This window comes from Rhineura floridana, chromosome 9, assembly GCF_030035675.1.
Source record: "Rhineura floridana isolate rRhiFlo1 chromosome 9, rRhiFlo1.hap2, whole genome shotgun sequence".
Taxonomy (NCBI): domain Eukaryota; kingdom Metazoa; phylum Chordata; class Lepidosauria; order Squamata; family Rhineuridae; genus Rhineura; species Rhineura floridana.
The window spans coordinates 43,264,709-43,283,850 of record NC_084488.1 but is presented as its reverse complement, the minus strand read 5'-3'; positions in this window follow the sequence as shown (position 1 = coordinate 43,283,850).

Sequence of the window (19,142 nt, the reverse complement as noted above, 5' to 3'; positions counted from 1 at the left end):
AGCTCAAGCATGAGTGGGTCTGTTGGTAGCTTGTTCCAAATTGCAGCCCTGGGTTCCTTCTGGGAGGAAGGGTGAGATATAACTTTAAGTAAATAAATAAATAAAATAGTTTTTTTTAATCGGGTATCTTGTGTCTGGTTCAACTGACACAAAAGCAGGATTTTGCATATTCTGAATAATATTGCAGAGAGCTCAGGTTAATATAATGTTGATATAACTGTTGGAGTGCTGTCTGAAAGATGAAGAAGCAACTTCAAATAATTCTGAGCACAGACCCTAGTTTATCAACATCCAGCTAATCCCACACGTATCTGTGTCATAGGTCATTTGTGGGAAACTCACAAAGACCTTGAGTTTAAGTGAAACTAAGATACCCACTTCCAAGTGAAAAAATGTTACAATTGCATTGGCTGCTTGAAAGGCTTGAACCTTTATTGTCTTCTGATGGCTGACTCAAGTGCAATTCTGATTTAAATTGGATCATCTAATCCTTGAAATCTTTTATCTGTTCTGTATTGATAATATTATCTGCTTTCCACTTTGGCAGCTGGGCCTCCTGGCAAAGAGACCTGCAACTTTTCAAACACCCAGCCCTCCTAATTACCTCCTTTTCAATCTAGCCTGGTCTCATGGTGCCCCAAGGTAAAGTAGAGATTTCCCTCCCCTCACAAAGTCATTGCAGTTGCTTATTTGACAGATTTATGAGCCACATCCATTGTTTCAAAATAGAATCATAGAATTGTAGAGTTGGAAGGGACCCATGAGGTCATCTAGTCCAACCCCCTGATCAATGCAGGAATCCAAATTAAAGCATAGCCGACTTAAAGGAACAGACAAAAATGGTTGCATATGGTTTTATATGTGAAACAGCAAGAAAACTGGAGGTATGGCCAGAATTCAATTATATCTACTGCTGCCAGATCTGTAGCCTAAAACTTTGGTGTGACATATTTTTTTTGTGCATTGGTAAAAAAATCAAATCATAAATATAATTGTGCAAAGACAGGAGATGACAGCTCTCAAACTGTCCCAGTTTAGGATTCTCTGGACATAAAAAGTCATTCCAGTGGGGGGAGGATGGGGAATTGCAGCTTACAGTTAACATGTAGCTGCTGCTTGTGAATAGTTTCAGTGAAAGGCAGGAGATTGGTCACAGTAAATTCTAGATGACCTGGAAGTACCACCTTATAAGGCTGTTTTGTATTACTGTGATTAGTAGTATATTGGCAGTTTCTAGATACATCTGTTCATTGACTGGAGAGAGGGAGCTGGTTTTTTATTGTGTACTTTGCAATGCAACTTTTTTGAGATGACAATCAATTGAATTTGCTTGCACATAAGCAATTGAAGGATTATTAAGACATGCCACTTGCATGGAGTAATACACATGTGTAGATGGGACAAGAATCATAACTTTCATTTTCCTTCTGCTGCTGTGAGTAAGTAATGTTGTATGCAAAATGAAGCTATAACTTCACTGTGGAATTAATGTACAGTGTAATCATATGCATGCCTGTCTACTCAGAAGTATGTCCCACTGAGTTCAATGATACTTACTCACAAGTAGCTGTGCTTAGAACTTAAGCCTTAGAAATCTGAAATACTATTCACAGTGGTTTTTTAAAAGGTTTTTTATAGTCACACAGTACAATTTTTGAGTCAACAGAAAGCTTGTAATAATGGCATGTGTGACCCCTTAATATATATATTTTTCCAGATTTGGTTAACTTAACATAACCTACAGTATAGTTCCCTCCCCACCCCCTTTTAATTAATATCCTGTGGATTCAGTACTTGCTTGAAGCAAAATGAAAACCTCACAAACTTCCAATTATTTTCAATTTTATACTTGTTTGATTAGAATGCTATTGTCTATAATTTTATAAAGTTCTCTTTTCTTTTCTTTTCTTTTGAATCTTCAAAGTGAATGTTTTGTGCCTAGAAAATGGGTTATTTTGTGTTTCTCAGCACTTGGCTTTTTTCATCCCTGCCAGTTATAACCTGATAACCTGGTTTCATACTGTGCTTTAGCACAACAATATAATCATCAAACTAAAGCAACACAGTAAGTGGCCACATTAGCCATCATTTTGCTTGATCACTTGGGAGAGATTAAATTTATTCATTTTCAGAACAGATAATGAAATATTTAGAACATAGTAACATAAACAGGCCTTGCTGTGCTTATTGCAAAAACAATGCATTAGATGTTACACATGTACGAATCCTGCCAAGATGCTTGCAACATTTCAACAGGCCTTTTGGCACATTTGCATTTGGTTTATCTAAAGTAAAATCCATTCAATTTTATTGAACTGTAATTCTGGCAATTTACAATATTTACATGCTGTGGTTAGATTGAAAATCACTACTTAATTCAAATTCCAATCTAAATTTACTTCATAGTAATTAGGACTTTGTTAGTGACACTGGGGGCCTATTGATTTAATGAAAAACGTAACCTTACTGTAAGTGCTTAATTAGTTGCTTCAGCAGAGTCTGTGATGTCCCAAATTATGACTTGAAAATCGGGTGCTAATTTAAATTATACCACCACATAAAATTCAGAACTATTTTTAACATGGACCCACCTAACAATTGAATATATTTTTTCACATTTCCTAAAAACAAAGGCAGATGTTACAGAAATGCAATTATATCAAATATATGCTGTATTCTTACAGATCATGTTCTTCAAGTTAGCTCTCACCATGGTCAGTTGGTATATCATTTCTTCCAACTCATACAGTTACACTTCATTCCACAGTAGCCTCTGTGGTATCTTATTTGTTCATGGGAGACTCCACTAATACATGGTAAAATTATGTAGCCTTTGGGATTAATATACAAAGATTTCTTTATCACCCTACTTATGTGTTAAGTTTTCTTGTACATTTCAAAATCTATTGTATCCCTGTCAATCAGTCACCTGCAACCTCCATTGTGATTTGGTGCCTACATAACTGATAATGAAATACAGAATGTGGGCACACAAAGACTAGAAAGGTATGCATTTCCCCAGTAGCTCTTCTCCAGAATTTGCCAAGCCTTGAGATGAATTCAGAGTACATAGTCTCCCTGTAGAATCAGTGATTCTTGGGTGAGAATCTGGATCTTCATAGGGTTGAGTGTATGGAGTTTAGGCAACTGAATGGGCATTGCTACATAAGTAGATACCCCCATGCCAGAATGGCAAAGGAAGACCTGAATTCCCAGCTGGGCTGGGATGAAGAGGGGTAGGCAGAGGTGTTGATGGATAGGTACAGCTATACTAGGCCCAATGTCAGGAAGGGCCCATTGCTGAACAACTGCTGCTGCCTGTCTGTCCTGCAGCCAGGCCCCAGCCGATGGCAAGGACCAAGCAGGACCATCCTCAGCTCCCACTGCCTGGAAGCCAGATGCCTGGTTCAGGAGATTTTTGTTACACAAAGTTAAATAAAACCAAGGAATGGCAGTGATATAAGGGACAAATGGAAGAAGGCAAAGGGCTGGTGTACCTGCTTGAAGCCCCTGGACTCAGATGTTTTTAAAGACATCTGCAGCAGTAGAGGACTGGAGAAGACCAGCCCTGGGAGTGAGTACTTGAGCATCTGGATGCTTGCTTGCTTGCATCCCATGGGTTGCTGTCTCTTGAGACAGCTGAGGTCCCTGGTAAGTGTTTTAAGGACTAGGACTCCTTGACTGACCCTAAATCCAGGGAGAGGCTGTAGTCAATCTTACAGCCTCTTGCATCGGCTCCTGACTGGGTCAGGGGGCATAAAAGCCCAGCAGCCCTTGGGCCATGAGTCTACCGCCAGTGGGATCTCCACCAAAGGGGATCATCCCTTGGGGAGACTCTTAGGGAGTCCAGAGGGTGAGGGGCTATCCCTTCTATTTTTATTTTCTCATTTTATTTTATTTTATTTTTAAACCAATCTAGAGGAGATTGGTAATGGGGAGGGTATAAGGGACATATATAGTTCCTGTGCAGGGTGAGAGCCCATGCAGTGAACTGTGTGATAAGAGGAAGTCACCAGATGTCTTCAGAGTGAGAGTGTACTACTGGCAGAAGGCTGGCCCTCCCTGGCTGTGAGTCAGGAAAAGAATAGATGTGACCTGGGTGAAAGTTATTGGGGGGGTCTGGTTGTTCCCAATTCTCTCAGAAGCATACTGGGATAACTGGTTCTGGTAGGTTTTGTTGGTGGGCTCATGTTCCATCTATATCATGCATTTAGGGGGAGTCTTGGAAAGGAGGGACATGGGTTATGCCACCCCAAGTGCAGTGATCATGGGTAGAGGGAGGCATAGCCTTAGGGAGGCTATGAGCTACCATGGAAGATGAGGGCAAGGCTTTCTACGCCTTGTTCCTTGCTCCCACTCCTCCCATGGCTGGGTTTCTGATTGCTCATCTGCTGTGATCACTGGCCTGTGTGTGCTGTTGTTTAACTACAAATTGGTATACAAGAAGACCACACTCATCCATGATTTGATCAAGGATGAGGGTGCTGATCTGGTGTGTATTAACGAGACCTGGGTGGGTGAGCTGGGGGAAGTTAACCCAGGCTTGCCCACCTGGATACTTGGTGCAACACCAAAACAGGCTGCAAGGGGGGAAAGAGTTGCAATGGTCTACAGAACTTCCATCTCTGTTACCAGGAAACCACTTTGTCTTGGAGCTGGCTGTGAGAGCCTGCACCTCATGTCAGGACAAGGAGATAATAAATTAGGGATGCTGCTGGTGTATCATCCACCCTGCTGCCCAGCAGCTTCTCTGACTGAGCTGACAAAGGCTGTCTCAGCTGTGGTTTTGGAGGAGCCCAGAATGATGGTCCTGGGTGATTTCAATGTCCATGCTGAGGCTGCCTCTAATGTTCCAGCTTGGGACTTCATGGCCTTCATGATGATCATGGAGCTGTCTCAAGTTGTCACCAGACTGACACATAGGGCAGGGCACACTCTCAACTTCGTTTTTGCTCCAGATGGTAGAAGAGGTGGTCCAGAGATGGGGTGTGTGTGTGTGTGGATGTCACCCCATTGTTGTGGTCAGATTACTTCCTGGTGAAGTTTAGACTTACAGCTCCAATTCCCCCCTGTAGGGATAGTGGACAGATTAAGATGGTCTGCCCCCAGAGACTAATGGAATCCACTGGATTCCTGAATGTCCTGGGGGAATTTCCATTAGATAGAGCAGGTGACGCTATTGAAGCCCTTCTCACATTGTGGAACAATGAGACACAGCAGGCTTTTAACACAGTTGCTCCTCATGCCCTCTCAGGCACTGTGGAGCGTGGTTTGCATATTGGTATTACAGTGAACTAAGGGCAATGAAATTGGCTGGATGATGGCTAGAGTGGGAGGGAGTGGTTACAGCCTCCCTGAAAGAGGTGAGCCTCAGTTTGTTAGCCCTCATCCAGTCATGCCATTTGGTATCATCTAGCTTAGTACTGATGACATGGACTAGCATTGGCTCTCCAGGATTCCAGGCAATAGTCTCTTCCAGAGATTGAATTTTGGACCTTTGCATGCAAAGCATGTGCCCTATCACTGAGCTACAGCCCTGTTTTAAAAAGTGTCTTTTAAAATTGTCCTTTTCAATTTACGAATGAATGTGCAGCATACTAGGGCAGATCCACACCATGCATTTTAAGCATATTCAACATATATTTGAAGCACATGAATCCCACCACAGCATTCTGGGAACTGTAGTTTGTTAAGGGTAGTGGGAACTATAACTGTGAAGGGGAAACTACACTTCTCAGGATTCTTTAGGGGAAGTCATGAATTTTAAATGCAAGTTGGATGTGCTTTAAATGTATTATGTGGATCTGCATTACTTCATAAACTTTTTCTGCATTTAAATCATTTTAATTAAATTTTAAAATGACCATGGGCTACACACCATCTCTCAGCCTTATCTGCCCCTCAGGGTGAAAACAACAGAGGGGAACCATGACCACCCTAAGCAAGAAGGACACACTTAAAATGTAGAGGAAATAATAATTTGTAAATATAATTTACAACCATAGTGTGAAATTAGATACATATCATGACATAGTATGAAGAAATATTTATATAAGCATGAATGTCAAAGATGTTTATTTTTTACACAACCTATAAAGATACTTATAGTGTAATCCTATGCATGTTTACTCAGAAGCAAGTCTCAATGTATTCAATGGGGTTTACTCAAACAGGGGACCATGCATGGGACTGCAGTTCAGTGATAAGGAACTTCACTCATCCAATCCAAAATTCAGAATCATGCTACTTTTAGCTTTTTTTCCGACTGTTTTATTCTTGTTTATCGTTATTGGATTTTCAATGACTTTATTTTTTGTTGTGTGCTGCCTGGTTTCCAACCCTACCTCACAAGGTTTTTGGATATTTCCATATACACACACTGGAGTTGTAAAAATATGTACAATAGTTTACTGTCAAAATCAGTTGGTCATTACAGAACATTTTTCTAAAAAAAAAAATTATTAGTTTCCTGCAAAATAAAAGCAGTGGCACCTAAGAAATCCCTGCCTAACTGGTTAAATAAAAAAGGATAGGAGAGGCAGAGAAATATTTATAACACAATCCATTTCTATGTTCACTCAAAAGTCCCATTGATTTTCACCACAATCCTAACAATGTCTAGTCAAAAGTAAGTCCTACTGAATTCAATGGAGTTAGCTCCCAGGTATGTGGAATTAGCATTGCATCTTTTCTCCCAGAAAAGCTTCATATTGGGAAGGTTTTCAAAACAAGTTATGAATAAGACAAATAAACTGCCCTCTGCAACATTCCAGTAAAATTTAAACTTGTTTGGACTGCCTTCAAGTCGATTCCAACTTATGGTGACCCTATGAATAGGGTCTTCATGGTAAGCGGTATTCAGAGGGGGTTTACCATTGTCTTCCTCTCAGCCTCAGAGGAAGACAATGGTAAATGACCTCTGAATACCGCTTACCATGAAAACTCTATTCACAGGGTCACCATAAGTCAGAATCGACTTGAAGGGAGTCCATTTTTGACTGCAGCACGTACATGTTTTAAAACTTCTGGTCAAAAATTATTTGAAAGAATACTGTATGTGTAATATGCCATTTTTGCAAATAATTAAAAAATACTGCATGTATGCTTTTATGCCTACCAAGATCTTGCTGTGATCTTATGTTATAGTGCAATCTTATGCATGTTTACTCAGAAGCAAGTCCCAATCCTGTACAAACTATTCTTTATGCTGCTGAAAGCTATATATTTACTGAGTTCCTGATGTGAGACAGGCAGGAAAAGGAAACTATGGGTTTAGCTGGTCAACAAATCTTGTCAATCACAACCCTGACTTCACTTATTGGCTAAAATCCTGAAAGGGCAGGGATTAGAGTAGCCGGTACTAACAGAAGTTGCGGGTGTGTGTGTGATATTTTGGTTTATATCTTTTGAACCAGACCACCTAGAATTTTTTTTTTATTTTTAAATGAAAGATAAGAGTCCGGAGATTAAGGTGAGTGACCTAGAGACCTGGTGAAGACCTCCAAAAACCAGAGTCTCTAGGCAAAAACCAAACATCTGATAACCCTAAGGCAGACAGCAGTGGGAAATCATAGCCTAGCTTGTACTTACTCAAGCCCTTTTTGCAGGCTACTGAGACTATGAATGCCAGGCTTCTGAGACCATGAGTGCTCTCCTCAGCCAGGTGGTCCCTGTGGTCAGGCATCAAATGCATCCTCTAGTTTCTGAATGATGGGGATCCCAACACAGGCAAGTCCTTACTGCAAGAAATCAGAGAAGTATTGAATAGGCAGAAGGATGTCATAATGGTACGGTTGAAGCCATTCTTACCAGATAAGATGTACATGTTGGCCACTGTGTGTGATGTGTGAGTGAAAGAGAGGCTTTGTGGAGAGCAAAACAGGAGGAAATGGCATGATCTCCTGGTGTGAGAAGTGATGGAGGCACGGGCCAAGAGTCAGGGCCCGATGGAGGAGGAGGAGGGAGAGGAATCCATCAGTACTACAAAAGGTGGGGGGTGCTTTGGGGGTGCAGCTTTGGAAGTGTCACATTACCTGGTAGAACCTGCAGAAGCAATGGCAATGATCCCCTGGCTACCAGGGCAGTCCACAGCCAGCTTTGGCTCAGTCTGTCTTTTGTTGCCTGGGAAAGACTTTCTTGCCCACCAAGTAGTGTCCCATGTGAGAGGGTGTTTGATGTGGCAGGTGACATAGTAACCTCACTGCAGCACTTTGACACTGCAGCAGCTTGAAGACTGAGTTGATGGAGCAGTTAGAGAGAATTCTGTATATTTTTCTAGTTGAAAGCATCTTGCACTGATGGAGAGCAAAAGATTTTGATTTTTATCTTTGATTGAATACCATTGCTTGAATATGAGCATTATTTTTTTATTTATTATCTTCACTGTACAGCTTCGATTTTCAGTAAGAAACACAAACATGATAATTGGCAGGTATAACAGCATAGATCAATCATGTAATCTTTGCCCTTGTCAGGTAGGTGTCTACAAACTATTTTCAAATACCAAAAGCTTTCAAATGAAAGGCATTTGAGTTGGTATCTAATGCAATGAATGACTGAATTATACCTTAAATTTTAATTTATGCTGTTGTGAGATTTTATAGTGTACTGAAAACACATCATTAACTACAATATTTCACTCCTGTTTTATATTTTAATTTGTGGTAGTGAATACCTATTGGAACTGAATGATGAATAAATGTATGATATAAAAGTTAATGATTGCCTTTAGTGTCTAACCAAGATGGGCTCAAGAAAGTTTTATATGCTTCTAAGCCAGATCTAAATGCTTCTCTTCATAAATAACTTTACACTTTCCTGAAAGCTTAATTTATAATGCCATTTGCAGCACTATAGTTAATCCTACATTAGTTTTTATTGTAAACTACACTTTTCTCAAGTATACAAGCAAGTGATATTCACTCTAGTTTGCTAGATGCTTGTACAGATATCTCCTTTCAAGAAGTAAATTATGCAGTATTTTTCATCATATGCTGGGGTATTTTGAGGTTTAGCACTGTAAAACCAAGTTAAGACTTTTTTTCTCTCTTTTTGACCATTTATTTCAACCTGGGGAGGGCTGCAGTCCTGCTTCATAAAAAACAGGATCAGCATTCCGAAATACTACGATTTCCAAACAAAATTAAAAACTATACGAGGCTCTGCTAAATGAAGGTAGATACGGTCACCTTGTATTATTCTTCCTTTTTTCTCAGCCTTAAAAGTTTAAGGGGTCCAAGCTTATCCATTCCTCACCTTTTCAGATTTTCTGTCTTCTACTGTAACTTTTCTCTCTCTCTTTTTTTACATTTGGATCCAGCAACCCTATAATCCATTCCCTTTCCTCTCTGTCCCATTTTCTTCCTCCTGTTATTAGTTCTCCCACCTATTAGCTCCTATTGCTTCATTCTCTCGCCATCTTCACATCCTCTCCATTTATCACTTTCATGCTATCACACACACATTTTCTCTACACATTTTTCTCTCCCTTCTTTCTGCTCTTGACTCATTCCCAAATAAGATGGCTGTGTCTAGCTACACAGACTGGGTAGTGGTGGCTGCTTTTGTGACTAGCGATGGGCAAATCTGTCAATTTCAATTTCTCTTAGTTTCTCATTTTCCCAATCTTAAATTCAATTCTCGACATTTCCACATCAATTTGCATTTTTTTAAAAAACTCCTCATGAAAATTAATCAGACATTTAGTGCAAAGTTCTCCTAGTATACACATGTTGATCTGCCATTTTGCCCAATTTGCACATTTCTGCAAATATATATTTCCCATAAATAATGCATTTTTGTATGTTATTTTCACTAATATATGGATTTTTAAGTACACCTTACTTGCCTATAAGCATTTTGGTACACATTACTTGGCTGAAGAACTGCACTGCAAAATTCAGAGAAGCACAAATTTTGAAGGATGGCTGTATTTCAGTTCACATATTGTTTCACAAAATGAGAATTATTTAAGTTTGCCTTTAAATGCAACCTGAATTCAATTTATTCTCTATCCCCAGTTGTGACATCTGCTTGCTACAGCTGTAAGCTGCAAGTGTCACTGAAGGAGAGGGGTGCACTCTGTTCTATAGTCTGCTGTTCAAGAAAGATCTTGCTCACCAAACTCAACACCATGTGTTCAGTGCACACAGGAATCACACTGCACACATACAGATCCAATACAGAATAGCAAGCTGTACTTCAAATATAATTGGCTTCAAAAGAGTCTTTAGAATTAACCTTTTGCTCCAGGTTCCATGACTTCAGCATCACCATGATACTTACATGGAGGAAGCATAATGGCCTCTTTTATTCGCACCCACAATCTATGCCAAGAATAGCATATATACTGCAGAGCTGCAAGTTGTAAAATTAATATATACTAATATTCAGTAACTACTGAATATTTCTCTACATTGCACCAATGTACCCCACAGGTTCATTGTGAATATTAATGGGAGGGGGTTACTATATGAACTCCTTGGAGGTAGGGCAGGGTTAGGGTAAAACAAAAAAAAATAAAGAAATTATTTTCTCCAAATCTTCCTCACAAGACAGCACACTACTTTTTCCAACCTTTTCATTGATTCTTCCTCTAGAGATTAATATTATACTGTTTCATTATACTATAGCCAGCACGGATTTTTTGCATTCCACAATGTTAAATTGAAAATACCTCCCATGCCATTCTGCTGCTTCCCATAAGTTCATTTCAAAACAAACTCAGAAGTGTTTGCTTAACAACTCTCTAAGTTTTCATGGTGATACACAAAACAGAGAGAATTGAGAGTTCAACGTGTAAAAAAGAGGGGGGGGAATCCAGATCCCTGTTGGAATTTTTCTGTGAGTGGTCTCATAATTTTTTGAAATTAAATAAAAATCAGCCATGTTCACAAAGTACCTGTAATCCTGTTACTGACCTTGGCCCATACACTGACTTTCGTCTTCTGCACTTTAAAAGTTAAAAAAAGTATGGCTGATATTTAATTAATTTAAGAAATTTAACATTGAAGTCTATTACAATTTATTTATTTATTTATTGCACTTGTATACCGCCCCATAGCTGAAGCTCTCTGGGCAGTTTACTGCAATCAAAAACATTAAAACAAATATACAATATAAAACATTTTTTTAAAACAATTTAAAACACAATTTTGAAATTCAAAACAATATAAAAACAATTTAAAAACACATGCTAAAATGCCTGGGAGAAGAGGAAAGTCTTGACCTGGCACCGAAAAGATAACAGTGTTGGCGCCAGGTGCACCTCATCACGAGGATCATTCCATAATTTGGGGGCCACCACTGAGAAGGCCCTCTCCCTTGTTGCCACCCTCCGAGCTTCCCTTGCAGTAGGCACCCAGAGGAGGGCCTTTGATCTTCAACGTAGTGTACGGGTGGGTTCATATTGGGAGAGGTGTTCCATCAGGTATTGTGGTCCCAAGCCGTGTAAGGCTTTATAGGTTAAAACCAGCACCTTGTATCGAGCTCGGAAACATACAGGCTGGCCAATCTTGGCAATGCTCAGTAAGAACCAACTGTCTGTGTTCTAAAAGCCAGACTCACAGCTGTTTGGCTTGGCTATTTAGTTGGTCACATCTGTGCCAGATCTTTATTTCACTTTAGACAGTCATGGCTTCCCCCAAAGAATCCTGTGAAGTGTAGTTTGTGAAGGGTGCTGAGAGTTGTTAAGGGACTCATATTCCCCTGACAGAGCTCCAGTGGCTAAACTGGTTTAACAATCAGCCCCTCTTCTGGGGATTGTAGCTCTGTGAGGGGAATACTCACCTGTGGTCAGTAATTTAAGAAATGTAACATTGCAGGGGATGATTGCAGGGGAGTAAATCCAATTGATTAAATCCCTCCCCTGCCCACTCCAGGCTTCCCTCCCCATGGTCAGTTTCACCTATCCTAAGCATGATTACAGGGAAGTAAATCCCACTGAACTCAATAAGCATGCAAAGGATCAATCCATTCTCAGCAAACTTGCACAGGATCCCAGTTCTTACCTCCTGGATTAAAAAGCAGAGAAATTCACTAACAGGCAAAAAACCCTGTGGTTTAAGAACGTATCTATAGCCAACAGATGTTTCTATCAAACTTTAAAAAGCAGGGAAATTGGGCAAGTATAGTGAATGCACCAGGGGAGCAGGAGATCTGACCTCCTCTCTGAGATATTGGACTGCCCTACAAATTTGTTAAAATGCAAACACAATTTCAGTTGGTCTTTCACAGTCCAATCCACTTCTTGTGTAGCTTGGAAGAGGCACATGTTACTAAATTCTTCCAAGCTACACAGGAAGTGGATTGGACTGAGAAAGACCAACCCAAATTGTGTTTGCATTTTGACAAATGTATAGGGCACTACAATATCTCAAGAGAGGAGGTCAGGTCTCCTGCTCCCCTGGTGCATTCACTATAGCTGCCATTTCCCCTGCTCTTTAAAGTTTGATAGAAATATCTGTTAGCTATAGATACGTTCTTAAACCACAGGGTTTTTTGCCTATAGGTATGTTCTTAAACCACTTTTTTTTTGCCTATTGGTGGATATCCTCTCAAGGCAAGACAAATGTCGAAGAAGCTGAGACTAGTGCCATCAGGAGTCTAGACCAAGAGGCTAGACTCCTAGCAAGGTCACCCAAGACAGAATGGTCAAAGCTGAGACACCAGATTAAGATGCATCCAGACTCAAAGGAAGGCAAATCATCTCAGAATACCTCTTACCATGAAAACCCTATGAATAGACTATCCAATATGCACCATGAGATAGTGCTAGAAGATGAGACCCTCAGGTCAGATGGCACTCAGCAAGCTACTGGGGAAGGATAATGGACAAGTAGCGCTACAACTAATTACACAACTGGGTCAAAGCCGAATGGAAGCCCAAAGGCTGATGTGCACAGATGCAAAACAAGATTCCAGAGTTGTATGATGCACACAACATGGAACATGAGAAGCATGAACCAGGGAAAGTTAGAAATTGTCAAGCAAGAAATGGAATGTATCAACATTACTATACTTGGTGTGAGTGAATTAAATTGGACAGAAATGGGACACTTTCAATCAGGCAACTACAAAATATTTTACACAGGAAATGAGAAATTAAGAACAAACAGGGTTGCTTTAATCGTGAGAAGTGATGAGGCAAAAGCAATTAGGAGCTATAATGTAAGGTCTGAGCAAGTGATATCAATGAGATTTAACTGGAAACCTATTAACATAACTATCATCCAAGCCTATGCTCCAACGGCAAACAGAGAAGAAGAGGAATTTGAAAGATTTTACACAGAAGTACAGGAAGAAACTGATCACACACCAAGACAAGATGTGATGATAATCACTGGGAACTGGAATGCAAAAGTAGGGAACAGAGAAGAACTAGAAATTGTGGGATAATGGAGCTTAGGAGATAGAAATTAAGCAGGAGATAGACCTATTGAATTCTGTGAAGCCAGAAATTTGTTTCTTATTTATTTATTTATTACATTTATATGCCGCCCCATAGCCGAAGCTCTCTGGGCGGTTTACAGCAATTAAAAACATTAAAAAACAAATATACACATTTTAAAACACAAAAAACAATTTAAAAACACAATTAATAAATTTAAAAACAATTTAAAAACACAATTAATAAATTTAAAAACAATTTAAAAACACAATTAATAAATTTAAAAACAATTTAAAAACACATGCTAAAATGGAGGAAAGTCTTGACCTGGCGCTGAAAAGATAACAGTGTTGGCGCCAGGCACACCTGTTTCTTGCCAACACATTTTTTGAGCAACCAAAAAGATGACTGCACACTTGGACATCACTAAATCTTCAATAAAAGAATCAAATTGATTATATAATTGTTAACAGAAGATGGATAAGTTCCATACTTTCTGTGGAAACAAGACCAGGAGCACACTGCAGTACAGATCATGAACTGGTAATATCCAAAATCAGAGTAAAGCTAAAGAACAACAACAAAGCAATTATAATGCCAAAATACAATTTAAATACCATCCCAGAAGAATATAAAGATCAAATAAGGAACAGATTTGAAGCTTTAAACTTAGTTGATAGAGAACCAGAAGAACTATGGATTGAAGTCAGAGACATCAGGGAAGAATGCAAAAAGACAATACCTCTAGTTAAAAAGAGAGAAAGACCTGAATGGATGACTGAAGAAACTGTTAAAATGGTTAAAGAGAGAAGGAAAGCAAAAGGAAATAGAAACATGGTTAGAATCCTAAATGCAATAATACAATGATTAGTACGGAGGGACAAAGATAACTATTACAATAGTTATTACATAGAAATAGAAGAGGATAACAAAAGAGGTAGAACAAGAGCCCTATTCCAAAAGATTAGAGAATTGAAAGGGAAATTTAAACGATGAGTAGGGATGTTGAATAATCAGCAGGGGAACACACTGACTGATGGAGAGAGAGAAAAAGGGGAAATGGAAGCAATACACTGAAGAACTATATAAAAGAGATGCCAGGATGACAGATTCATTCACGGAGGAACCGTATGATAAAGAACCAGAAATTTTGGAATGTGAGGTGGAAGATGCTCTTAAAATACTTGGAAGAAACAAATCACCAGGAATAGCTGGCATACCAACAGAGTTGCTAAAAGGTACTGAGACTGAATCTGTCCAAATTTTGACAAAAAAATTGTCAACAAATATGGAAAACTAAACAATGGCCCACAGACTGGAAGCATTCAATACTCATCCCAATTCCAAAGAAAGGGGATCCCAGGGAATGCAGTAATTATCAAACTATTGCCCTAATATCCCATGTAAGTAAAGTAATGCTCAAGATTCTACAACAAAGGCTCTTATGGAGTGAGAAATGCCAGATGTTCAAGCTAGATTTAGAAAGGGAAGAGGCACCAGAGATCATATCACAAACATATGTTGGATAATGGAACGGACCAAGGAATTTCAGAAGGAAATCACCCTGTGCTTTATAAATTACAGCAAAGCCTTTGATTGTGTACATCACAAAAAACTATGGAATGCTTTAAAAGAATTGGGGTGCCACAGCATCTGATTATTCTGACCTATACTCTGGACAAGAGGCTACTGTAAGGACAGAATATGGAGAAACCAATTGGTTCCCCATCAGAAACAGTGTGAGATGGGGTGTATTTTGGTACAGAATGCGGCAGCACACTTAATAAAGCAAAGCCGTCGCCGGGATCATGTCACCCCAGTGTTGATGGAGCTACACTGGTTGCCAGTTGTATACCGGGCCCAATTCAAGGTGTTGGTATTAACCTTTAAAACCCTAAACGGTTTTGGCCCAGTTTATCTGAAGAAACGCCTCCAGTATCACCAAATATGCCGCCAAACAAGATCGGCCTCACAAGACCTTCTCTCGGTCCCACCGGTGAAAACAGCTAGGCTGGTGCGGACCAGAGAGAGGGCCTTCTCGGTCATGGCCCCCACCCTCTGGAACTTGCTTCCTTTTGACCTTCGATATGCCTCCTCCCTGATGGCTTTTCGTCGAGCCATAAAGACCTTGTTATTCAGGCAGGCCTACGGGATTTCTGGGGTGGGTTAGGCTATTATGTTGTATTACTAACGGGTGGTTTAGATGTATTGTTGTTTAATATGGTGACTGTTGTATGAATATGTTTTAAATTGTATTTTATATTGTGTAAGTTGCCCAGAGTGTCTGTTAAGTCAGACAGATGGGCGACTAACAAATAAAATTTTATTTATTATTATTATTATTTTATCACATTTGTTTAATCTTTATGCAGAACATATCATATGGAAAGAGGGATTGGACCAAGATGAAGGTGTGAAAATTGGAGGGAGAAATATCAATAATTTATGATATGCAGATGATACAATACTCTTAGCAGGAACCAGTAATGATTTGAAACAAATGCTGATGAAAGCTAAAGAGGAAAGCACAAAAACAGGACCACAGCTGAACTTCAAAAAGACTAGAGTAATGACAACAGAAGATTTATGTAACTTTACAGTTGACAATGAGGACATTGAACTTATCAAAGATTATCAATACCTTGGCACAGTCATTAACCAAAATGGAGACAATAGTCAAGAAATTAGAAGGTTAGGACTGGGGAGGGCAGCTATGAGAGAACTAAAAACGGTCCTCAAATGCAAAGATGTATCACTGAACACCAAAGTTAGGATCATTCAGACCATGACATTACCGATCTCTATGTGTGGATGTGAAATTTGGACTGTGAAAAAAGCGGATAAGAGAAAAATCAACTCATTTGAAATGTGGTGTTGGAGGAGAGCTTTGTGTATACCATGGACTGCGAAAAAGACAAATAATTGGGTGTTAGAACAAATTAAATCAGAACTATCACTAGAAGCTAAAATGATGAAACTGAGGTTATACTTTGGACACATAATGGAAGACTAGAAAAGACAATAATGCTGGGAAAAACAGAAGGGAATAGAAAAAGAGGAAGAGCAAACAAGAGATGGATTGATTCCATAAAGGAAGCCACAGACCTGAACTTACAAGATCTGAACAGCGTGTTTTAAAAAGCAGATGCTATTGGAGGTTGCTGATTCATAGGGTCGCCATTAGTCGTAATCGAAGTCACATAACACGCACACACACACACACATACACACACATGTAGAAGTATGCAGTTTTTAGCAGAGAAACCTGCTCCACTGGCCAGGCCAGTCTGTGAAATGGATCTGTCAAGTGGCCCATTAACATGCAGAACCATTTAGCTAGGAAAGCAATGAGTGCCACAGAAATTCTTTCAGGGGAGAACCCCTCTTCCCTTCCTTGCCTGCTTAATCAGGAAATGGTCTAGGTTAGTGTTAGTCTTGATGTGAAGCTGAGAACTAAAAACAGAGAGGCCTCTGTGTCTGATCCCATGCTATGGCTAGGAAGACTCCCATGGAAACCTGATAGGGAAGCAAGATCTATTGGACTTTTAATGCTGTGAAACACTTAATCTTACACTCAATCTGTATATATGTGTAAATAAACAATATATCATAAAGACACCACAGTCTCTGCTGACCTTTGTTCCAAGGAAACCAGACCCTGGGAAGCACATGATTTCCTGGAATTCATGCACTGCTTGGAGATTGGGGTGTGCACAACTGTGTGTGTGTGTGTGTTTAAAAACCTATCAAGGTATTAACCAGCATAGTTTCTTCTCCATCATGCATTTGAGTTCCAGACTTGAATCTTGATCAATGTAGAGCTAAATTCTTTTTCTGCATACTTATGTAAGTAAAATGTATTAATCAATATAATTTTACAATTCCCAAAATGGTGACTGGCAGCCTCTACTATTACTTCCCTGTTTAAATATTTTTAAAACTAGTTTAAAATAGTAATGGGAACAAAGTCTTTCAATTAGTCTAAATATGAAATTTATTGACCCTGCTAAATATAAACAATGCTAATCATGCCAGTGCTTATCTGAGTATCAAAGTTGAAATCCTCTATTCATGTCTGTTTGTCAGACATAAAGAGACCATTTCCCTGAGACAGTATTCTGTTACAGGGTGTCAGATTATAGGTGGGGAAGCTCAGGTTCAAAGGTTCACTAGATGACCTGTGGCCTGTCACCTCCTCTCAGTCTATCCTACCTCACAGGGTTGTAAGTATGGTAAAAAGTGAGGGGACCACCACTTAGAAGTATTTACATTCAAGCAGTGTATAAATTTTGTTAAATAAATAGATATCTTTGGGCTCCTTGGAGAAAGAGTGAGATAAAAATGTAATAAATTCTCTACTACTTACGAACCACTAAGCATTTTATAAAGACAACTTTTTAAACTTGAAAAACAAGGCTAACCCAGTATCTTTCCCCAAATTTTATTTTTGCCAGTATTGTAAAGCTTGGATTTTGGGATTAAGCTGACGGTAAAACTCTAAATTGTTTCATTCCCTCTTTTAGTTTGTTGGTTTCTTGAGGAGGAATCTACATAATGTCATGAAGTAGACAATGAATCTCGACAGTGTAATAATTCATGATTCCATTATGACAATGTGGCAAAAGCTTTCCTCACTAAAATTTAACAGGGGCCCTGGGGGAAGTGGTCTTAGGTATGTAGATGGGATGCCCACAATTATCAGAATTGCATGTGTCAAATGTACTTCAAATAATTTGTATATGTCCATAAAAAGCTTGATGGGTTTACTGACTGGGCACATTTTTTCCACATTCCACATGTAAAGATCAAGAGAGCTCTTTAATAGTTCAATTAAGCACAACTAACTCTAATTTAAAAAATCTTTCACAAAATCCCCATGCAAAATTATCAATATTATTAGTTTTATTCAGTATCGGTATTATTATCAACATTACAGTTAATGAAAACTTTTAAATATTTTAGTTGTTTAATAATACGCCATTTAATCAAATAACCAATTTAAAACAATATTGCAAAAAAGGTATAGTTTGGATGATTTTAATGAAAATAATCCCATCATTTATTACTAGAAAGATAATCTCACATGTGTTTCTTCACTTGCATACAGAGATTATTTATTGCAATTTTACCAGTAATGAGTACCATTTGACAGGAGACAGCTTTAATTAAAATCTGATTCAATTCAATATTTTAGTGCATGATTACTTAATTATCTGATGAGTTTGTGCCAATTAGCCAATTAATGGTTTGAGTTTTTATTTGTACTATCTGGGTTATTCCCCTTATGCAGAATTGTATCTAATGGTGGCTTTATGCTTTTGGAAAGCACTTCTCCTTGCACAGGTGGGGTACTCAATGGAGAGCCTGGCTGGGAGTCCAGAGTCTGTGAGTTCAAATCCCCGCTCGTGTCTCCTGGGTGTCAAGGCCAGGTAAAGATCACCCCCACAGTGAGTGACTCAGAGGTTACGTGCCCTGCCACCTGTGCAGCTGTGGGCAAGCTGCATAGTCCCATGGAGCCCAGTTGCCCCCCAGCTGGCAGTTGTGGACACGGAAGGGGCTGGCTTGTGCAGCTGTGGCAAGCTGAGCAGGCCCTAGCCAGCTGGGAAGAACTAGCCTCAGATGGAGGCAATGGTAAACCCCTTCTGAATACCGTTTACCATGAAAACCCTATTAATTGGGTCACCATAAGTTGGGATCGACTTAAAGGCAGTCCATTTCCATTTTCTTTCCACTGAAGCACCCCATGCTCCAGGAC